This window comes from Artibeus jamaicensis, unplaced genomic scaffold (genome assembly GCF_021234435.1).
Source record: "Artibeus jamaicensis isolate MK-2021 breed Jamaican fruit bat unplaced genomic scaffold, CSHL_Jam_final contig_475, whole genome shotgun sequence".
Taxonomy (NCBI): Eukaryota; Metazoa; Chordata; class Mammalia; order Chiroptera; family Phyllostomidae; genus Artibeus; species Artibeus jamaicensis.
Window position 1 is genome coordinate 1346102 of NW_026521852.1, and position 22290 is coordinate 1368391.

At 39.6% G+C, this 22290-nt stretch overlaps 1 long non-coding RNA gene across 1 annotated transcript; it reads right to left on the reverse strand.

The window, feature by feature from the left end:
* Positions 1–496: 496 nt before the first annotated feature.
* Positions 497–21425, reverse strand: LOC119056786 (uncharacterized). Its single transcript, XR_005083946.2, has 5 exons — positions 21129–21425; positions 16982–17079; positions 14721–14785; positions 12012–12108; positions 497–5504 (listed from the first exon to the last, which is right to left on the reverse strand). It is a non-coding gene; the product is annotated as an uncharacterized LOC119056786 (long non-coding RNA).
* Between the last annotated feature and the right edge of the window lie 865 nt (positions 21426–22290).

Consider the following 22290-nt stretch of genomic DNA (forward strand, 5'->3'; position numbering starts at 1 on the left):
AATGTGTTTCTTCTGCTTTCTACAGGGCATTTGAGTATAAATAGCTCAAATGTAGAGTAACGGTTAAAGGCATAAAAATATATTTTAAAGATTTTTCTAAAATTCAAACCAGAACTTTAAATGAACATGTATGACAGACCCATGGAGGGAGCCAAGATGGTGTCAGACTGAGGGTGGGAGGTGGGCATAGGTAGTGTGAAAGAAAGTGGTGACGGGTAAATGGAAACAACTATATTCAAATATTTTTTAAAAGTAAAAGTAAATAAATAAAATGAACATAGCTTAGTCGCAAATTTAAAAAATATTGCAAACATTAAATACTAAATATGTTTAAAAGGTAGATGATATTATGGACATGTAATAAAATAATTCTTCATTAAAAAAGAACTTTAGGAATGTGAGTAAACCTTTTGGGGGAGGTAAATTTCTACAGCGATTACATTTAAACACTCTAATATGGGACATTTATAAAGTTTTTTTTTTAAAGTCTCCTGGACAAAATTATATTATGGAGTCAGAAGAGTTGTCTTCAGGAAGTCTATATTGTATGTTTTTATTCTTTGTGAGTTAATAAAGCACACTTACATATTCCATTAGAGCTTAGGAATGGGAATGTGATGTGAATGTTAATATCTCTAGAACTTTCCAGCTATTTTTAATGTTACAGAGTTACAGCCATGAAACAAATGTAAGAGTTTATTACAGATTACCAAATTGTTTCCTCACCATTTACCCTGATCCAAATCTGTGATTTGATATCAGTTGTTTAAAAAGGCATTTATTTCTTTATTGAATGTGAAATTGCTTAGTTGCTTGAGACGTGCACTGGCTCACAGTGCCCGTGGCATCATGGATGAGACATGAGACAAATTCACAGGGACTACTGAGTCCTGTGGAGGAAAAGGGACGGCATGGCCACTCCCTCAAGGGGGGAGAACCTCAGAATGGCCTGGTCACCCACTCAAGGGGAGAGCAGCTTGGAGCAACCTGGCAACTCTCTCAAAGGGAGAGAGAGCACTGACCCTTGCCTAGACAGTCTCTTATTGTTTTTTTTTGTTTTTGTTTTTTTTTGCACAGGAGTTCAGGCACAACTTATCAATCATTGTCAGGCAGTAAACAGTAGACAGTATACAAAGAACCATTAGGGCTTCTCCTAAGTTAGGGTCTATCAGCTAAAAGGCTACAGAACTTTGGGAACATAAACTCACTTTTTGCTCAGGCCTTTATCATTTAACTAAAAGCAGTCTAAGCAAAGCAGGCTTCACAGGATTGTTAGGAATTCTTTCTCATGCCAGATCATCTAGGGACCTCACCATTCCCAGCACAAGGCTGCACCACCCTCTGTCATTGTTTTCAGGCTTAAGTCAGGCAGAGGAGGCAGATAGCCAAAGAATTCCCAGAGATTCCTCGAAGACAGAGGACTCAGACTTCAAAGCTGGGGGGTAAGGGTCCATCACTCCCTTCCTCCATAGCCCTCTAAGTACTTCCCTGGGGCCTTCACATGATCATGCCTGTCTTAGGTGATTTCCCCCTTGGGGAATCTTACCCATCACAGGCTAACTGATTAAAGCATTGGAGGCCAGTTATGGAAAAAGAAGAAGTGGCACTCTTGCCAGGGAGATAAGCTTTGTCTCCTTAGTGGCTTATGGTCCGAAAGTCCCTCATTCAGCCTTAGCCATGGTGGGTTTCAGTTCCTGAAACCAGGCAGGGCAGTCCCCAAGAGTTACTTATGACTTTGTCCTTGTAGTCTACCAGCTAAAGTACTAATGTTGCAGAGTTGAAGTGTCTTGCTTCATTCCCTCTACCTGCCATCGTATGATGCAAATGACAAGTAGAGAGGAGGCAGTAGGGGTAGTCACAGCAGCTGACCCATGTTTGACAGAGGACAGGAAGGTGATGTCCAGACATACAGTTTCTCTGAGAATCCAGATAGTAAATGTAGGCTTAAGTCCTTGGGCTGACAATCTAGTCGTAACACCTCACTACCGTCTCCTATTAAAGAATACCAGAAATGCTAACATGGAGGCTGAGCATTCTATGTGGAATTGGTTAGCATCATGTCTGATAATCACAAAGGAAAACTTATATTTAGGCTACCTGGACTGTTCCTAGAAAGAAAAAAACATTGAAATTTAAGTGCATGCCAGTGTGGACAATCATACAACTAGAGGGTCTGTCTTCATGACAAACACTTTTGCCACTGCCTTGGCCAGACAGGATACCCCCTGAATGTTTGTTTAACTGTGTTGACATTGGGATGGAGAGGAGAGAATGTCATAGGAAATATGTCATTGGAAAGGATGTGTGTAGTAGAGGCAAGAATCCAGTGTCTACAAAGCAAGAATTAAGCCTATTGGATCTTTCCTGATTCTCCCTCAATATTGAAATGCATTCTCATTATATATTACAGCCACAGGTTCTCCAGGGAAGAAGTGACAGCTGTGACACAAACAGATCAGAAGAAAATGCTTTGGAAAGCAAAGACAGAACATCCAAGCAGGATCTTCATCCAATCTGTGAAAGAGATGTCCAGCAGATCTCAGCCCAGATATGGAGAAAGTGACCAAGACTGAGGCAGTCATGCTGGTGGGAGAAGGTTCTCAGGAGCAGTCTCCAGAAATCAGTTCTGATTCCCTAGTGAAAGAAAAAGCCCAAGACTTGGCAGGGTGCATTCTTGAATCGTCACTTTCTGGTCCTAATGCTCTGGTACCTGTGAATTTTCTAGAGACTCAGGTAACCATTCAGACTCTCTAACTGAAGGTAAAAGAGACATCAAATGAGAATTTGAGATTACTTCACACCATAGAGGAACGTGACAAAAATGTTGAAATTTTGCTAAGTGAAATGAAAGAGTTAGACTCAAAACCCAATTTACAGGAAGCACAACTAACTACCAAGATTGAAACATGCAGAGAATTGGGGAAAAACAGTTGAGGAACTTTAGAAAGAATAAGACAGATTTAATGAGAAAACTGGAATGCTTTCCTTGTGATAACCCAGAGTTCCACGAGAGAGGTGAAATTTCAGCAGGCATAAACTCTAGTTTAGAAATGGCACAGCTAAATTGTCACCTGAAGTTACTGAAGATAATGTAGCTGAGATAATGAATGAAAATTGGAGAGAGAAAATTTCTCAATGTGGAAAATGAGCTGGAGAGGATCAAGTCTGAGAAAGGCAGCATCGAGCACTGTTCCTACTCTGTGGAAACTGACTTAGCGATAGTTCAGAGAAGCTACTTTTAGAAAAAGACAATGAAAACAAGCAGGGAGTCATAAATTGTCTTTAGGAAAATTCTCTGTTGTCACAAGTGAAAGAAACCAGCTTCATGGAGAGTTAGATGCTTTGTCAATGGAAAATAATGCACCTGATGTCTAAAAACATGAAGGAGAAAATACGAGAGCTGGAGTTTCATCAAGGAGTGTCTTTATCACATTGACATGGTGGAAGCTGAGCTGAAGGAAAAGACACAGCTCCTCCAGACTTTGTCCTCTGCTGTAAGAGAGCTGTTAAAAGAAAAAGTCCACCTCCAGGAGCAGCTGCAGAATTTGGAAAAGGACTCACAGGCACTGTCTTTGGGGGAAAATGAACTGAAAAACAAACTTGGACAGTTGAATAATGAGAGAAGCACTTGTGAGGGAATCCAAAAGCCTGTGGAACAAGTTACATGAATCGGAAGAGGAAAAGATGACTGTCACTAAAGCATTGCAGGCTGCAAGAATGGAAAAGGGCAAGGTCTCTGTGAGGCTGAGCTCAGTGCAAGATGAGCAGCATCAGCTGAGAAATGCCATGGAGACACTGAGGGTCAGCATGTAGGCTGATGAGAAGAACATCTTGGAGAAACTGAAAGAAAATGAGAGTAAGAATAATTCATTTCAGGATAAAGTTCAGAAACTTGAAAGCCAATTGCAGATGGCTGGAAAAATCCAAGAGATGGTGATTCTTCATGCCCAGTATTCTAAAGCAGTGGTGGAGACCCTAAAAACACAATAGGATCAATAACCAAACACGTGAAAGTTTTAGAATTGGACCTTGTCACGATTATGTCTGAAAAAGAAAATCTGACCCAGCAACTATAAGGCAAACAGGGTAAAGTGTCTGAATTGGACATGTTACTCTCTTCACTTAAATATCTCTTGGAAGCAAAGAAGAAAATAGGCAGATGCAAGAAGAATCTAAAGCTGCAGTGGAAAATGCTTAAAACAAAATTGAAAGAGCTGATGAAGGAGGTGGCAGCTTTGTGTGAGGACCCAGGAACCAAGAAGATCCAGGAACAGAGCCTGGGCTTCCCAATGCAGGGAGTGCACTAGGTGAGAAATAACATCAAAATGCTGAAAGTCCAAATAGATGATGATGAGAAGAAGCAGATACAAGTCTTAGGAAAACTGCATGAAACTAAGCAGCACGCAGATGTGTACAGGGATAGGGTTGAGAACCTTGAAAAAGAACTAAAGAAGTCCAAAAAAACCCATGAGCATGTGACTCAGGAGGCAGAGAACACCAAAGCAGGGGTAAAGAAGATAAAAGCAAAAATGGAGGAGATAGCCTCAAGTCTTAGAGATCTGGAAAAAGATCTTGGCAACATATAGTCAAAAAAAGAAAATCTGACAAAAGATTTACATAAAGAACAGGGTGAGTATCTGAATTAGAAATATTAAAACCTTCATTTGAAAATCAGTTGCAAAACAATAGCAGAAAAACATTACACTGAAAGAAGGATCCAAAATTGTTGAGGAGAAGCTTCAAGCACAATTGAAAGAGCTAAAGGAGAAACAGCCTGCCTTGAGTGATGACCAGGGGACCTGGAAGGCCAGAGAACAGTGTCTGAGTGCTCAAATAGCTTATCTTCAGCTTGAGAAGTGTCAGTTGCTTCAAGGCCTTGACCAGGCCAAAAGTAATTACGTTATTTTGCAATCTTCTGTGAATGGCCTCATTCAAGAAGTAGAGGATGGCAAAGACAAACTCAAGAAGAGGGAGCAAGAGATCAGTCTATTAAAACATCACATCCAAGACTAAGAACAGCGTGTCTCTAAATTGTCCCAGTGAGGAGAAGAGCCCCAAGTTATGAAGAAGGAAAAAGCAGGACTAGAGAGTCTGACTGTGGAACTGGAGCAGAAGATCCCTGGGCCACAGTTCAAAAGTGACACTTTGTAGGTACTATTTTTTTGGAACCATCATCTGCTACAAAGTACTGATGTATTCTTACAGGGGCCTGGAGAAAGCTTGAATTGATAAAAGTGGAAAAGCTATCCTATGTTGAAAGAGTAAGTGGCTGTTTCTACATTTGCATATGTTGTCAGGAGGGAGAGAAACCACTGGGTGAGTTGTATTTCCTTCTGGACAGTGTTTGCAGTATCAGGCCAAACTTTGTAAAGGCTTGATGAAGTTTACGGGTCTTGAACTTTGGGGATGTTAAGTTGCTTCCAGTAGTAGTGATGTACTCTTTGCTCTGACACACATTTGCATGGGAGTCTTCCATGGACTGGCCCAGGTTGTCAACGTGGCACCTAAACATGGGAAAAGCTGTGGGTTATGCACAGTTCCTGGTTCTAATCACACTTCCCTTTACCAAAATGCATCAGAATAGTGGCCTTCCCATGCTCAGGTGAGAACCACTGCTGTAGAGGGTATAACAGGTACCAGTAGGATCAGAAGGCATCCCCTTTGTCCTGGTTCTGTCTTTATGGCCTTCAGAAAAAGAAGTATTAACAATGGTGATCTAATTGTCACCAACAGAACCCTGGTGGCTCCCAGTGTGTGTCTTGGGGATTCTGTACTTTCAGTCCCACTCTTGTACCTTCTCGGCCTGCAGCCCCATTTTGTTCACTGATGATTAAAGGGAAGATCTGCCATAAAAAAAGCTCATCAATTAAATAAAAAATTTAAAAATTTGCCATTCATACTTGCTTACTGATCTAGGAAACTGATTCTTTCCAATTCCATTTTTGCTGGACAAACATTAAAGGAAAAAAGTTGTGCCCAGAAAACTGCAATGAGTCAGAACTCTATTTCCAAGAATTTCCATTTTGGGGATGGCTTGCAAGACATGGCAATTCTGGTGGAGATGATGAGAAAAAGTACATCCCACTGTTTCAATGTCATGAAGGAAATGCAAGCAATGGAGAGTCAGTTGGCTCTAACTCATCATAGCCATGTCTCTTGCAGTTTAGTATGGCAGTATAGGATTTGTAGAGATCCAAGAAATGATAAGCAGTCCCAGCTCTGAAATAAGCAGTTGATTCACAAACATGAGTACACCCGACAAATGGAGGGGGAGCTAAACCAAGTCCAATGAGGTCTAAGAATCAAATTCTCTTCTGTACAATGTGGGTTTGGCTGAGACCATGTATTTTGTCTTAAATATTCTGTAGAAACTGACATGGTTCTCAGTTCTGAGGAATAATCAAGAGTCCAAAGAAGCTGGATCTTCAATGAGAAGGAAAGAAAACCCAACATTTCAATGTAGCCAGATTTCCTAAGAATCACCCCTACACACACTTACCTTCTTTGAGATTTCTTTGTGGTTTTTCTCATTTGACACCAACCCCTTTTGTTGGAACTATCATTTGCAGATTTGTTTGGACCTGAGAAGAAGTCAGGGCACATTTTCTCAGGGCTCCTCCTACCCTAGGAGTGGAGACATGTTCTGCTTCCCATTGGTTTGAGTCCTCGAAGACATTTAAATGCTTATAGTGTGACAGATCATTGGTCATAGAATTTCCAAGTTTTTCCAAAGTTATTCAAGCTATGTCAGTATATCTTGGAAATAATTTATATGGGAAATAAACTATGATCAATTATTTTAAGTCAGAAGTTGTACTAGTCATCAGCTTAGGTTCTATATTTCTGTTTTGTGGTTGAGAAAGGGGATACTAAGTCCTAGAGTTGGTAGTTGAGGATACTTGAGCTCTGCTTTCCAATAGGCCAAGAGTGACAGAACTGTTGAAGTTAAGGCTGCTCCTCATAAGGACACAAAACATGAATGCATGTGCAAGTCCCACTGACCAACAACCATGATGTGTTGCTCAGAGGCTTTCAGATATACAACCACTCTAGGGAGTCAAGGTACAACCAAGAGGGTTCTGAAGTGTTAGAAGCAATTGTTTCTCTGGAGCCCAGATGGTGACTCAGAGGGGAGAAAGCATGATCACAGGCAGGAGATAGTGTCAGCTGTTAAAGAGTGACAAAGCCTCTAAACAGAGGTGGTCACAAGACATGTGAATACCTCCATGTAGACAGACTACAAGCACACATGTGCACATGCACAGCACAGCCATCATTAATGTCCTTTCTTCCCTCTGCCACTGCCTACTAGACACACATATGCCATCTAAGTGGGTATGTGGGAAAACTTACATGGTCCTAAGTAGTTCTCTGACATTACAAAAAAAATGACATTACTTGCATTTGTTTGTAATGTCAGAGACACTACCTCTAGTGCTGTAACTTTACAGTTGTATAAACCATCTGTTAGCATATGGCTGTTCCCGCCACACTCAGTGACCCCCAACTGAAGATGTGCCCAGCTGCCTGCCTGGGGCAGAGAAAGCCAAGGCCTCAGGACAGGATGCTGTGTGTGTGGGGGGGTGATGGCTCCTCAGGGTGGGGGATGCCTGCCAGCCCTGCAACATGTGAGCACAGCAGGAACAGACAGCAAATGTCTGGTGCTTCAGTCCTCAAGCTGGACTCTTAGCTCTTACAAGCTGAAAAAATCAAATGTGAACAAAGTCTGAGAAAGTCATCTCTAGTAAACACAGCAAATATTACATAGAGTGAACCTAATGCAAAGAGGCTCCCTCCGCTCTCTTGATTTAGACCCAAGTTTCAGGATATCATGGATTTCAAACCACTGGAAAAAAGGGGAAAGGGAAAGGTCACAACATTGGTGAAAGGTCACAAACTCCCAGTTATAAGACAAGTTCTGGGGAATCTGTTGTACAGCATGGTGATTATCGTTGATAACCTTTTTATATATTTGGCAGTTGCTAAGAGAGTAGATCTTAAATATTCTCAACACAAAAAAATAAATAGTGATTATGTGACCTAATGGAGGTATTAGTTATGGTGGTAATTATTTTGCAATATATAAGTATATCAAATCAAATCAACATGTTGCATACCTTAAACCTATGCAATGTTATATGTCAATCATATCTCAATGAAGCTGTAGGGGAAAAAGTTAAGATGAGGTCTAAGGGGAGTCCTAATCCAATGACTGGTGTCTATAGGACAGGAGAGGGGATTTGGATACAGAGACACAGGGCAGAGGGCCACGTGAAGACAGAGATGGAGACTGGAGTTACGTTACCACAAGCTAAGGAATATCTGAGGCCACCAGAAGCTGGTCCAGGCAATGGAGGATTCTTCCCTAAAGGCATCAAAGAGAGCATGGGTCTGCTAGAACTTGATTTCAGACCTCAAGCCTCCAAAACTGTGAGAGAGCAAATTTTTCTTGTTTTGAACTACAAAATGCCAGTTAGCAATTCTTTGCTATAGCAACTATAGGAAACTAATGCAGCATGAAACATCTTGTGCTAGAAAAAAATGCTCAAAGAATTATGGTTATATGTCAAAAGGACACAGGAGCTATCTCGAAGGTGTTCCCAGTGGCCAAATAAATAATGATGGGAATGGACAACAACCACCGACTAAAACAAAAATCCACAAATACACACTGATACACATACATGAGTGCTGGGCGAGGCAAAAAGCCAGGGACCCTGAGTGTTCCTTCTCATTCAGTGTGGCAGGCAGGCTCTGAGCACTCTCTACTTGAGCCTTGCTCAGGGTTGTGTGTGTAGTGGGCCACTTTCAGGGACGAGGTCATGTCTTCCCAAACCCTGACAAAGAGCAGGCTTGCTTCCACCTGCTATAAAAGTGGTAAATACCCAAAGCTCAGTCTTCTTCCCTAGAGCACAGCCCACTGCATATGCAAGAATCTACCTAGGCCCACCTGTGCCATCCCCAGTGGATTTGAGTTGGGACATGGGAAACCAATGCAAGTCTATGAAGCTCATGCAGTGTGCCATGCCAGGATTAATAAAATTCTTTGCTAAGACCCAAAGTCTTGTACCTCTGCCAGGATCCAAGAAACAGTAAGAGGCTAACTTATTAGTTTGGAAGTAGACCTTCCCCAGTTCCTGACAATGGATAAATAAATAAAATAGGGGCAGAAGAGAAACCCCAGAAGGGAATGACAAATGATAAACATAGAAAAAATTATGGAGTTAGAAATTCATTAATGGTTATTAAAACTAGAGGGTCAAATCTGATTAGGAAAAGGATACTTACATAGTCTCAAAGTATCTCCCTAGAAATTACTCACTAATTACAAAGGGAAAATAGGAGTCTACCAGATTTTTTTTCCTTTATAGGAAAAGGCAAATGATCAAAGATAACATAAGCAATACTAGGACAAATACACACCATGTTTCTCCTGGTGCAATGTACTAAGAGGGACATAATTCCGTGGAATGCCCCTTAAAAATGTATAGTCTAAATCTAATTATCAAGAAACATCAGATAAACCCAAAATAAGAGCCACTGAACCAAACCACTGGCCTAAATTCTTCAAAAATATCATGATCAAGACAGAAAAAGTAGAGAAACTGTTCCAGATTAAATAAGATTAAAGAGACATGATCACTAGATGCAATGCATGATCCTGGATTGGATGAGAAATTAAAATTTTGAAAAATAACTACAAAGGACATTTTTTCAGGTAAATGATAAATATGAATATGAACTATGGGTTTGGCAATAATATGGCATCAATGTTAACATTCCTGATTTAGAGGAAAGAGAACTGTTGTACACTGTTGGTGGGAATGTAAATTGCCATTCCCACCAACAGAGTGACAGGTAACAGTATGAAGGTTCCCCCAAAAATCAAGCATAACTCCCGCACGACCCAGCGATCCCACTTCTGGCTATGTATCTGAAGGGAAATGCAGTCATATCCCAAAGGGGTATCTGCATCCCATGTGCATGGCAGCATGCTTCACAATAGCCCAGACACAGAAACCATCTAAGTGCCCATCTACACATGAATGGATAAGTAAGACATAATTTAAATATACAATGGGATGTTACTCAGAAATGAGAAAGTAAATCCTGCCATTTGTGACAGGGTTGACAAATGGATAACCTGGAAGACATTATGGTAAGTAAAATAAGCCAAACAAAGTATTATATGATCAGACTTATATGTGGACTCTAAGATAATTGAAAACTCAAACTCAGAGAAGTAAAGAGTAAAATAATGTTTACCAGAGGTTTGTAGTGGGGGTTGGGGAGGGGATGGGAAGATGATAGTTAAAGGTTACAAAGCTGCAGTTACATAGGATGAACAAGTATAGAGATCTAAACTGTACTAGACATACACTAAGAGAGGAAATATCAGATGCTCCCATCACAAAAATATTAACTATGTGAAATGATATAGTAATTAGTATGACTGAAATAATCATTTCACTGCATTTATCAGATCATCCTGTTGTACACCTTAAATATATACAATTGATATATATGTGTATCTATATCTGTATCTACATGTCTGTATATCAATGCCCTGCAGGGACTCTGAGCCCAGGGGTTCTCGGAAAAGAAGAACAATTTCAAAAGAATTCATAACACCAAAAAAAAACACAAAAAATAAAAATTAAAAAAACTTAATGTCCTGCAGAGACTGAGCCCCAGGGTTCTTAAGATTTAAAAAAAAATTTTTTTCCAAAGATTTCATGACAAAAAACATACAGAACAAAAAACCCCAATTTTGATGACTATGGTGTAGTTGTGTAAGAGAAGATACCTGTTCTTAGGAAAAATTGAAGCATTTAGTGGTAAAGAAACATGGTATCATCAACTTATTTGAAAAGCTTCTGAAAAAATTTATATGTATACATATATGTATGTATAAACAAAGTATGCTAAGGCAAACAAAAAACAATTGGTGTTTCAGTTAAAAGCCATCCAAAAGTTCCTTGTATTATCCTTGAAACTTAAATATATATAAATATATATATATAGTAAACATTAGTTAATAATAATGTACTTTTATTAGTTATTACTTAATAATAATGTATTATATACTTAAAATTGCTGAGAATACATAATCTTTAAGGTTCCTTACTACTCTGACATTTTAAGGTTTCATGATAAATGGAACAAATTTCTTTCATACTAGTAATTAATATGTACTCAAGAGATAATTACTATGAAAAACATTGAAAGTTGCTTAATTCATTCACTGCTGAAAAGTGTGGCCTAAATATTTTTACTGAAAAGAAATATGCACAATTTGTATTTTAACATGGTACTGATCCAGCCTTTATCCCACTGAAACACCTATCAAAAATGGTTTAAAAAATTTAAATAAAGTAGCAACCCCACCTTTATTAAATTCTTTATAGATCTTCTCCAATAACTGCATGAGGAAAAGAGAGTACATATGAGTGAACAACATCCAATGCTCCCAATGTTCAAAGGAATTTCTGCTCCCACTGGATTCCCTAGCACTTGGCTGCTACTGTTTTGTACTATTAATGACATTGAGGTGTGTTTCATCTTCTCTAGTATACTTTACAACACCCAAAGGCAGGAGCATGCGTTATTCATAGTTCATTCCTATCGCTAAGCATTTTGTACTCACACAGAAGGGGCTCATTAAAAAAAAAACAAGAGATACCTACTATTTCTTAAGACAATAATGATGATTTGATGTTAAACTCAAATTCTGAAATAAACTGAGTTTGTATGTGGTTGAAATTATCATTATGCTTTTAAGAAGTGCCTATAATTCAGAGATGTTTTCAGTATTAGTAGCTGGCTGGTTATGTGAATGTTTAAGCAATAGTATTTTTATGTAGATAAATATTGTGATAAGTTTAGAATCTTTTGACTTGAGAAAATAAAACTTAAGAACATTACTTAAGCCTAAGTTTAGATTTAAACATTGACCTGAAAGAAAGATGTTGTGTTTTGAGGAAGTGCTATGTATAATCATTAAGCCTCACCTGAGGAGTCCAGCCTGGATCTAGCTTTTTAACTGCTGCAATATACTCCTGCACTGCTTGGCTCGGGCTTGAACCACCAAAGCCTTTCCATGCTTCCCTATGGGGTAGGATATCCAAAATGAACCATCATTAACTATGTAAGTAGCACAAACAGCATGTCTCTTTTTATTTAAAAAAATATTTACAGGCTGGGGGATGTGGAAACAATAAGCCATAGACGAGTAGCCCTCACTTTTTGCATTTATACTTTGCGCAGCAATACGCCCTCTCCTATGAAATTTTAGTAATCAAGATACATTGCATTTCTGTTGAATTCTGGAAGATCACAAACCATTATAATATTTTAAGATTTTATAATTCCCCCAAACCAACTTTCCCCTCTATGAAAAATGTCTGATCTACAGACCAAAATTCACTACCTTGTGAATTAACTGAGCCTTTTGGCAATGCAGAAACTAATCCTCACAGAAAACAACATTTCCTGGAAAAGTGCCCCAGGCTTCTTATTTAAGATGTAAGAACTATGCCTCCCCCTTCTGCTGTCTTCTCATCTATAAGCTGCTGGCAGTAGGTCCTGAGGTCTCAGGCAGGGACTTCAAAAGTGAGGGCTCATGAGGACAGAAGTAAAAATACCTACACACCAGTAAGAAGGTAGTTTCATGCAGTATAAATAACAAGAGTAATATTTTAGTCTTCTTTTCTGCAACCTGCCAGGACAGGGTCCTGCTTGGTCTTCCCCTACCAACTCTACTTCCAACCAGCAATTAGACCCACTGATCCACTATGAACCAGCACTTAGTCCCATGAGCACTTAACCATCTTTCTGCTCATGTGATAAATATAACTAACATCTTTTTAAGGATAATCAATCTTTATTTTTTTTCCCATTACCATTTAGTCCCCTTATACCTCTCTCCCCCTCCCGGCAATGAGGATTTCTAAATTTTTTTTTACTGAATCTCGAGAGTTCCTTGTAGACATCCTAACACTTTAACCCTAAATATATCAGCAAATATCAAATTGAGAAATTTAACATCAATACAATCAGATTTCCCTGATTTGCCAATAATTTTCTTCATAGCTTCCTTTTCCCAGAACAGGAGCCAATCAAGATTCATACATATCATTGAGCTTCATGAATCTTTAGCCTTTTTTGTCTTCCATGACAATGATATTTTTAAGAGTCCAAACCAGTTGTTTTATAAAATATCCCTCGATTTGGATTTGTCTGATTGTTTCCCTACCTATAGTATTCATGCCAAAAACTATTAATCATTACTAGGATCAGGTTAAACACTATGTCAGGAGCAGTGTACAGGCGACATGTCCTTTACAATGCATCCTGTCAGAGGGGCCCTGATTATCAGTCCCTGCCATCATCAATGACACCACTGAGGACCTACTAAGAGCTGTTTTCTTATTTGTAACTAGTAAGCAAATTGTGTGTCGGATTGAATACATATTGCTCCCCGGTAGTTTTTCAACTAATGGTTTTATCATCCAATTTGGATTTTTGCCTAAGCTGTTAAAGCAGTTGTAAATCTAAACTTTTTTGAATTGCTAAAAACAATTTAAAAATAGGCAGGAATAGGGAAAAATAATGAACTTATGAAATTTCATAAATTAAAACCAAAAAAATCACAATAAAAGTTACATCAGATATTCTCTACAACAGTAAAAAAGAGGAGTTAGAGAACTATCCGCCACCACTGGCAAAGGAACCCCAGGGCCTGGCAGAAAGCTGAAGCATTGCTTCCTTCCCTGAGAGTGGTCTACACACACACCCCAGCCCAGGAAACAGGGAAACAGGGTGCTTGATGCGGCGACTGATTTCCATTGGACTTTGAGCTCTTCATCTCCTAATGGCTGGGTAACGGACAGCTCACAGACCAGCAACTTGTCCAGGGGACCATATTTTGAGCAGCACTGCTCTAGGGTGTAAACTTAGAATCCATTTTTACCACTTCTCTCTGCAACCATATTTCATTTTTAAAAAGCATCTATGCATTTAATTCCAGAGCTAATGCTTTGAAAATTCCTTCTTGCTATAAATGAGATACTCTATCATATGAAATTTCTCATTTTACATTTAGACAATGTAAGAGCAAATAAGGCCTCTTATGGTAAAAGGGAACCTCTGAATTATAAGTAAAAAAATACGGTGAGGATATACTCTTTTTATGTACTCAGGAAAAAAGTGAACTCAGTATTTGTTTTTGTTTTTTTCCCCTTCTGTCCAAGAGGTTGTGGTTACCACTTCTTTACTGTGGTGGGTGGGGCAAGGAACAGAAGAGCTCTAGAGATGAGACACAATTGGGGCAGGAGAGAAGAGTAAGAAATGGGGATTTACCCTGCTCTTCTCACTTCTTGGCCTTTTGGCCTTCTTCCAAAGACCCCTCCAGAGGGAGAGGTGGTGACTATATGACAGGAGAGGAAAGTCTCCAGCAACAGCCCCTATGGTCACTCTAAGAAGCCACACTTTTATAAGGAATGCATTGAACTACTTACATACCAACATCACAGCACAAGCTTCCTGCAGGAGACTTAGCTAAAATAGGATTCTTTTAATCTCTCTTCCAATTACGGGCCCTGAGCAGTATGCAATAGAGAGATTAATATAAAAATAATTATTAATCAGCTCACCACTTTCTAATTCCTAAACTCCTAAACCATGTCCCACAACCTCAAAAGATTCCAAGAATTTCTTACCATTTTTGCCTTTCTTCAAAAGCAAAGAAGCTTGGTTTAGGAGTATTGTAATTTCCAACTATGACCTAAATAAAAGGGGGGGGGGTCAAGAACTTATTTTTCAAAGAAATACTAGATAAATATTTTATTTTCAAATTTACTATGTGTACTTAGAAGCTACAGGTTAGAAAATATTTGCATCTATACAGAATAAAAATATTTAACATCTTTCCAAAAGCAAATAAAAACACAAACTTTAAATACAAGCTCATTTTGCTTATGGCACTAAACATTATGTAATACCATAATACATTAAAAAATATAGGTGACAGCTGCATTCCTAAATTAACAAGTTACCTACATGGCAAATTAGAAATAAAGATTATGCAATCCTACCTACCACTTATAATACAGAATTTTAAAACATGCAATAAACTTTAAAGTACAGTTTATCCTAATTCATAATATTGTTTATTTATGCTGATACTCATAATGCTATGGGCATTTTATCTCTCCAAAATTCCAGGATAAAACACTATTTTTAAAGTGCCCTATTATGAAACTAATCAATATAGATTTACACATTGGAAGCTGTGCAAAAATTTCAAAGGTTTCTCCACAATGTAAATTTTATCTATTCCACAGTAACCTTTTCTTGATTGCAGCCAATGGTTATATTTAATCCAGTTAGGCTGCACAGTAATTAACGAGCTCCATTTGGGAACAAGCACAAAGGAAACTGACACAACTACTGAATTCATGAGCCGCTGCAGGAAGCAGTGGATCTCCCTTTCTGAGGACCTCTCTTAGCGCTTACTCTGTGGGATCCAATCTGTGATCGCAGTTGTCACTCTAACTTTGTGTCGGAAAGTTCTGTGTAAAGTCTCATCTTTCTGTTAGAATACAACCTATAAGAAGCCCTTCTTAACTCAATCACTGTACCTGATACAGTGCCTAACTTAAGGTTGTAAAAAATGTTTGTTGACTATAGAATGAATGTATTAGGTACGTGTTCAGCAAAACACCTACTTTTCCTAATGCTAAATACCCTAATCTGACCCCAATCCACTTCTCAGGGACCTTCCCAGTACCTCCCATTACTCTTTTACACTTGAATTTTGCTAAAGTCAAGGAGATGGTCTATTCACTCACTGTATTAGTCTACTCACTGCCTTACATATTTTTATTCTGAGTTTTGTTCAGTGTAATTCCCCTCACCAGTAATGACTTCTTTTCTTTCCTCAGCTTTTCAAAATACTACAACTCTAACTCAAGACTCAAAAATCCTTTTGGTCCACAATGATCTCATCCATCTCTGAAATCGTAACAGTTATCATCTCTACCATTTGCTTAGCAATCCGTCACAATTAATCTGGTTGTTACTAAAGCATACGCTCACACAGGAGCAGCCCTGTGAGGATGGACCCCAGGGAGGTGAGAGAGCAGCAGCTGCATTGGTGGCACGAAATCTCCACCTATGCTGTGTCAAATGGGCCACACATTAGTGAATCCTAATCACTAGTCAGGATGTGAATTCAGGACTTGTTGACTCCAAAGTCCAATGTTCCTCTACTATAACTTTCCGTTTTACACATTACACAGAATCTAGTCTTCAATTCTGGCATCTCTAAAATCACCTGAACTACTGCACTGATAGAAATATGAGATAAGATTAACTATTAGACTTCATAGTAATAGCTATCCATTACTACTTTTGTTGTTCAACCAGATACCAGCCAGTGGCAGAAACAAATACCCGGATGTAGTCCCCATTTCTCCCACAGTAATAGGAGTCTATTACTGTGACCAGACACACAGTGACCTAGCCAACCATTACACGTAGCCATGCAACTCCTGCCCAGGAACAGGGGCGCGAAGTGTGTAAAGGTGATATAGATACCTTTCTTAAAAAGAAAGGGGGACTCGTCCTTCCCTCTCCCTGTGCCCTGGCTAAAATATGCATGTGGCAAGGATGAGCCACCTCTGGCCACAGAGAGAGGATCTGAGGGCAGTAGCTCTCCAACTCTCTGGTCTCAGGATCCCCTTACACTTACAGGAACTGAGGGCCCCAAAGAGCTTTTGTTTTTGTCTATTGATATTTATCATATTAAAAATTAAAAGACATTTTATATACATATGTTAATTCATTTAAAAATAATAAACTCATTACACAGTAACATAAATAACAAAATTTTATAAAAATAACCATATAGTCTAAAGCAAAAAAAATAGTGAAAAAAGTGACATTGTTTGACATTTTGCAAAGTCTCTTTAATGTCTACCTGAATATAGTCTCAGAAATCTACTTCTGCATTCAATCTACTGCAATATGTTGCTTTGGTTGAAGTATATGAAGAAAATTCAGTTTCATACAGATCTGCTGTTAGAAAAGAAAGAAGTATTTTAGTAGCATTTTCAGATAATTGTGGATATTCCTTGTTGATACTACACCAAAATCTAACTGGTGGCAGTATTTTCAAGGTTACTTGCAATCTGGAATCTCAAGTGATTATCAGTGAATTTTTCATACTGTTATTTTAGAATCCATTGGTCTGGCTTGCACTTTAAAAGGTTTTTACCCACACATAATTTGAAACACTGTTCGATGCAGTATTTGGGAAACATGGTTACTGAGTTATGCAAACCTTCCAAATATTGATCACCACTCATCTCACCAAAAAAGTTAAAATTATGAAGTATTAGGAAGCTGTCAAGCTCATGTGGCAGATTTTCCAAACTCCTAATTTTCACTTGAGAGCTCAAATGTTATCATCAGCAACAAATACTTTCAGTTGTTTTCCCTAAAGTGATGGGCTCACTTTGTTCATTTTCAAGAAACTTTCTGCTAGCCCATGGCTGGTGTAGCTCAGTGGATTGAGCGTGGGCTGAGAACTAAAGGGTTGCCAGTTCAATTACCAGTCAGGGCACATGCGTGGGTTGCAGGCCTGGTCCCCATGAGGAGAGGCGTGAGAGGCAACCACACACTGATGTTTCTCTAACTTCTCTTTCCCTCTCTCTGAAAATGAATAAATAAAATCTTTTTTTAAAAAAAGAAACTTTCTGCTAAATACTCAAATCTGAATAAGCATAGTTTATCTGAGAGTTGTTCTATTAAGTAAAAGTAATGTTTCCTAAAATAAAAGTGGGTAGCTGAGCTTGGAACTCAAAAAAATTACATATGTACTTTTCCTTGAAGTAGCCAAATAATTCCATGGGTAGCAGACGTGCTCTGTGTGCACCCCTACTTCATCACACACAGGACTGAAGGGGCTTGTACTCAGGAGTTCATATTTCATAAGAATCAGAAATTTTTGCTACATCAACAGAGCACTGTTAAGTGACACTGGTTTTATGTGTGTGTGTGTTTACTCTGAGTGCATGGTGGCAAAGAAATATGACTACTAGTACACTTTAATGCCACTGCCTTGATCCATGCTGATACATCAGCAGTTTTATAAACATGGCAGCACAGGAAAAAGGCAAATAGTGTCTTGGTGTTATGAAAATAGTTTGATCTTACAGATCCCCTGAAAAGGTCAAGGCATTCCCTGCAGTCCATAGACCCTAATTTGAGAACTGTTGCCTCAGGGGATGGATGAACTCCAAGACAAAAAAAGACCAAGCCCCTGAGTGATCCCACTAAGCAGAACCACCCTATTAATCCTAGGTCACCTACCTCCAGGCCATTGTGTGAGCTGAAAATAAAAGCCCAGCAGCTGATCGTATCCCAACTGACAGAGCTTTTGTGTTATCAAATTCAAAGAACAGTTGTGGATCCAGAAAAGACTGAGAAAATAAAACTGTAGGAATTTAGGACATCATGAGTAACAGTTTTTAAATCATTAGATAAGGATGCATGATATAAAGCAGAGTCATAAAATGTACCACTTTAACAGAGCATCCAAACTCTGTTTTCTGTGATATACAGAATATAAGATATCCAGTGCCCTTGAAATAGTGTATTTCAACAAAGGTTGTCAATGGAAAATGCCAGTGTACCCAGGGTAAAATAGAAGTGCATGAGTAGTCTAACTTGCACTAGTGTTGAAGGCTCTGATACAATGAAGCCGAAAGGGGTCTGATATTTTCACTGTCCTATTGTTTTCATAAGTGTTAATTAGTTACCTTTTACTGGGAGAATGTAAGCTATTGAACAGAGGAGGGAGAAAACCTGTTCCTTGGTGTGATCTTTTTAAAATTTGACTAAAAGATGATTTTGTAGCCATAAGCTTATCTGAGACTAACAAAGCAATTAAGTTTAGAGATCTGCCTGAGAAAAAAAGACATTCATGTCTTAGTTTATTTTTATCACCTTTCTGTTGACAACCCTACATCATTCAGCCAAAAAAAAAAAAAAAAATAGGGTGTTATTTGAAATACAAATGTAACATTTCACAAAAAATTGTGATCCGCCCTGTAGGAATTATGTTAGAATTTCAAATTTCTTATTCTATAAAGGATGCTATTTTTAACACTGACTCAGCATTTTGTTAAAAATAAGATATCTAGAAGATACTGATGAAAACTATGTCTGATGCTCAGTAAGCATAATCTTAATCTCTAATAATGAAGAATTTTATTTTCCACATACAGAGTATCTCCAGACACACCACCATCAAGTTCTTGAAAGGGTGAGGGACCTGCCTCTTCCAGACCATCTGGATAAAATGAGTAGTCCTGAGACAGAGTGGTTGACAGGTGACTGTAGTTCACTGATGCCTTAAAAATCAGATCTTCAGCGCTGGTGGATGTGGCTCAGTGGATTGAGTGCCAGCCTAGGAACCACAGGGTTGCAGGTTCAATTCCTAGTCAGGGCACATGCCCGGGTTGCCAGCCAGGTCTCCAGTGTGGGGTGTGTCAGAGGCAACCACACATTGATGTTCCCCCCTCTCTCTCTCCTCCCCTTACCCTCTCTCTAAAAATAAAATAAAGTCTTTTAAAAATCAAATCTTTAATAATGATGACACTGATATCTGTAATAAAAATATACCCTAGAATTGAATGTTCTCTAGGGAATTTGGAGAAAATTAATCTTATACTTCCCAGAGAATCTTGCTACAGGTCCTAGCACAATGTTCAAAAAATTCTTGTTAAATAATCAAAACTCTCATTTTAATGTTACTAAGACAGGGTAAGTGATCAGAAAGAAAATAGATACCCAGAAGTTTTGCAAGAAAGCAAATTTCAAGGCCAATTTAAGGGCAATTTTCACTCCACATTATGATTTATACCATTTGTGTCTGCAACCCTATCTTTCAGGTCAATTTAACTAATATCCATTAATCTTCAAAGAAAGGTTCATCTGTATTCAGTATATTCAGTTGAAGAATACAGAGAGACCCCATAACGGGTTTTTTTACATACGGAGGAACAGATACCAAGAGGCAAAACAAAGGCTTTCAAATATACTAAAGTAAAATGGGCTATTAACGAACACTTCATTGTTTCCAGTGTTCTAAAGAGCTGGAGTTTCCGTGAATTGTTAACTTTGTCAGCAAATTTTCAGTGTTCAAAGTTAGACTCCTCAGGTAAGTCTCTTGAAGGCAAGTATCATGATCTCCTGCTTCTTTGCATTCCCTGTAGGTGTAACACTCCAGTGTTTCGCACATAAAAGATGTTGAACGAGTATTGGTTGATTGTAATAGAGCAATTATTTTTTTCCTTCTTGTACTCAACCCAATGCTCTTTGAATGACAAATTAAATATGAGTTATATGATAGTATCATTTTTATTTCCACACTTCCAAGTAAACTCCAGAGGCTTAAAGTCGGGAGCTACAAGCTAGTGCTAGTTCTGACTGATTTATCTGTATGACCCTCAGCACTTATCTACTCTCTTTGGGAATCCCTTTCCTTTTCCTTAAAGAAGGGTATTATTTCATCTGGTGTTGTAGAGCTCTAGAATTGTTATGACTGTATCCAAGACAGAAGCATATTTAAACCCTAAGGTATTTAGTCTTTAAAAAATCACAACAATGGCATGCCTTTCGTATGGCATGCCTCTTTTAGTACAATCATATCACTCCCTTGAACTGATATGTTTAAGGCATAATACATTTTTTTACATTACATCCATATGACTCTTTAGCAAGAGTGAATGACAAATCTTATTTTGTCATCCTCATCTTGTAAAGTTTCTAAAACCGGTAAAAGCGTGAGTGCAAGGTCACTGAGCAAGTCAGAGAAGACAGAAGAACTGCAATTCAGCGTCCAGCTAAGCATCACTCCTAGGATAGCAGACAGGTCCTTTCCACTTCCATACTAATCTTTCAGTGATGCTAATCTTTCAGGGATGATGAAAAAACAAACGAAACAGAACCCACACACACTTCACGACTAGCCTTTTACCAAGCAGGTTACTATTAGCTTCTGTTGGAAAAGAGAAGGCCTCCTGGCGCTCCCGGCATCCGCCCCTTGCCTGAGACTTTACCTGCTTTTACTGGGCGTAAAGGTAGCCGAGCTGCTCCCTGGTGGCCACGCGAATCAGCCCTACATTCTCCAACAGCTCGGTCAGGCTCCAGCAGGCCTCTGCCTCGGGACTTCAACTAATCCACCTCGCGGACGCCCCCGAGCTCAGCTCCCCACCGCTGTCCCCCGTGGTGGTCCCTGCGGCCAGGAATGGAGAGGCCATGGGTCCTTGCCCTGGGCGAACCTTTCTGTGGCTCTGTCCTCTTCAGGTTGGGTGTGACCCGCTCCGGGGCTGGGCCCACCAGACTGGTTGGAGTCTGAGCTGGGGTCAGGTTGCAGCTCACTTACTCACCGCTGCCCTCCCTAACCCCGCCTCCCTCCCATTCTACTCCGGGACGTACCGGAGAAGCTCCGCTTCCCGCCCCTGATCTCCAGGGTCGACCAGCTCTCCTCCGCCTTCCGGGGGATAACTGCAGGGTCAGGCTGACCTGGGAGCTAACTAGGCAGCCAAGTGGGGATCCTGGGGAGGAAACGGTAGCCGCCGCTCGCGCCCGAGCCCGCGCGGGCTACAGTCTGCGCGGTTGGGGATGATAACGAACTTGGTCTCGTCGTTAGGGGGCACTCGCGCGACCTTGCTGGGGAGACACTAACTGAAGACCTTCCTCTCCCTTGTTGTCCCATAATCATTTAGCTGGAATTGGTAGTTACAGATTCAAGAACCATTCACCGAACAGGCCACCGGGATAAAAGAAGGAGGCCTTGGATTTGGTAGTGAGGCCTTAGGGACCGAGGTGGGAAATAAAGGTGAGGACTAAGGTTCCGCCTGCGCGCCCACCTCTGGGATTTTGTGCCCCAGGCGACCCCAAAGAGGCCTGGGATCTCTGAAACTGTTGTTTGAGAGTTTGGCTTGAAGAAATAAAATGGAGTCACTCTACTGGACGGCTAAATACTGAAATCAAGTAGTTGAGTTGAAAGGAAATGCTTCTATTCTTGTTTTTAACTAGCCCGCAAAGTTTTGAAACTTCCCAGCCCTGTGAAAATGCCTGGCTATACATTACACTTCCAGACAAACTTCTGATAGCCCCCCAGAAAGGCAAACAAAAAAGTGTTCACTTACCCAGACCACCAGTCATGTAGAGAATTCACTGTCCAGAGGCGAAGAATGCAGGACTAATTCATCTGAA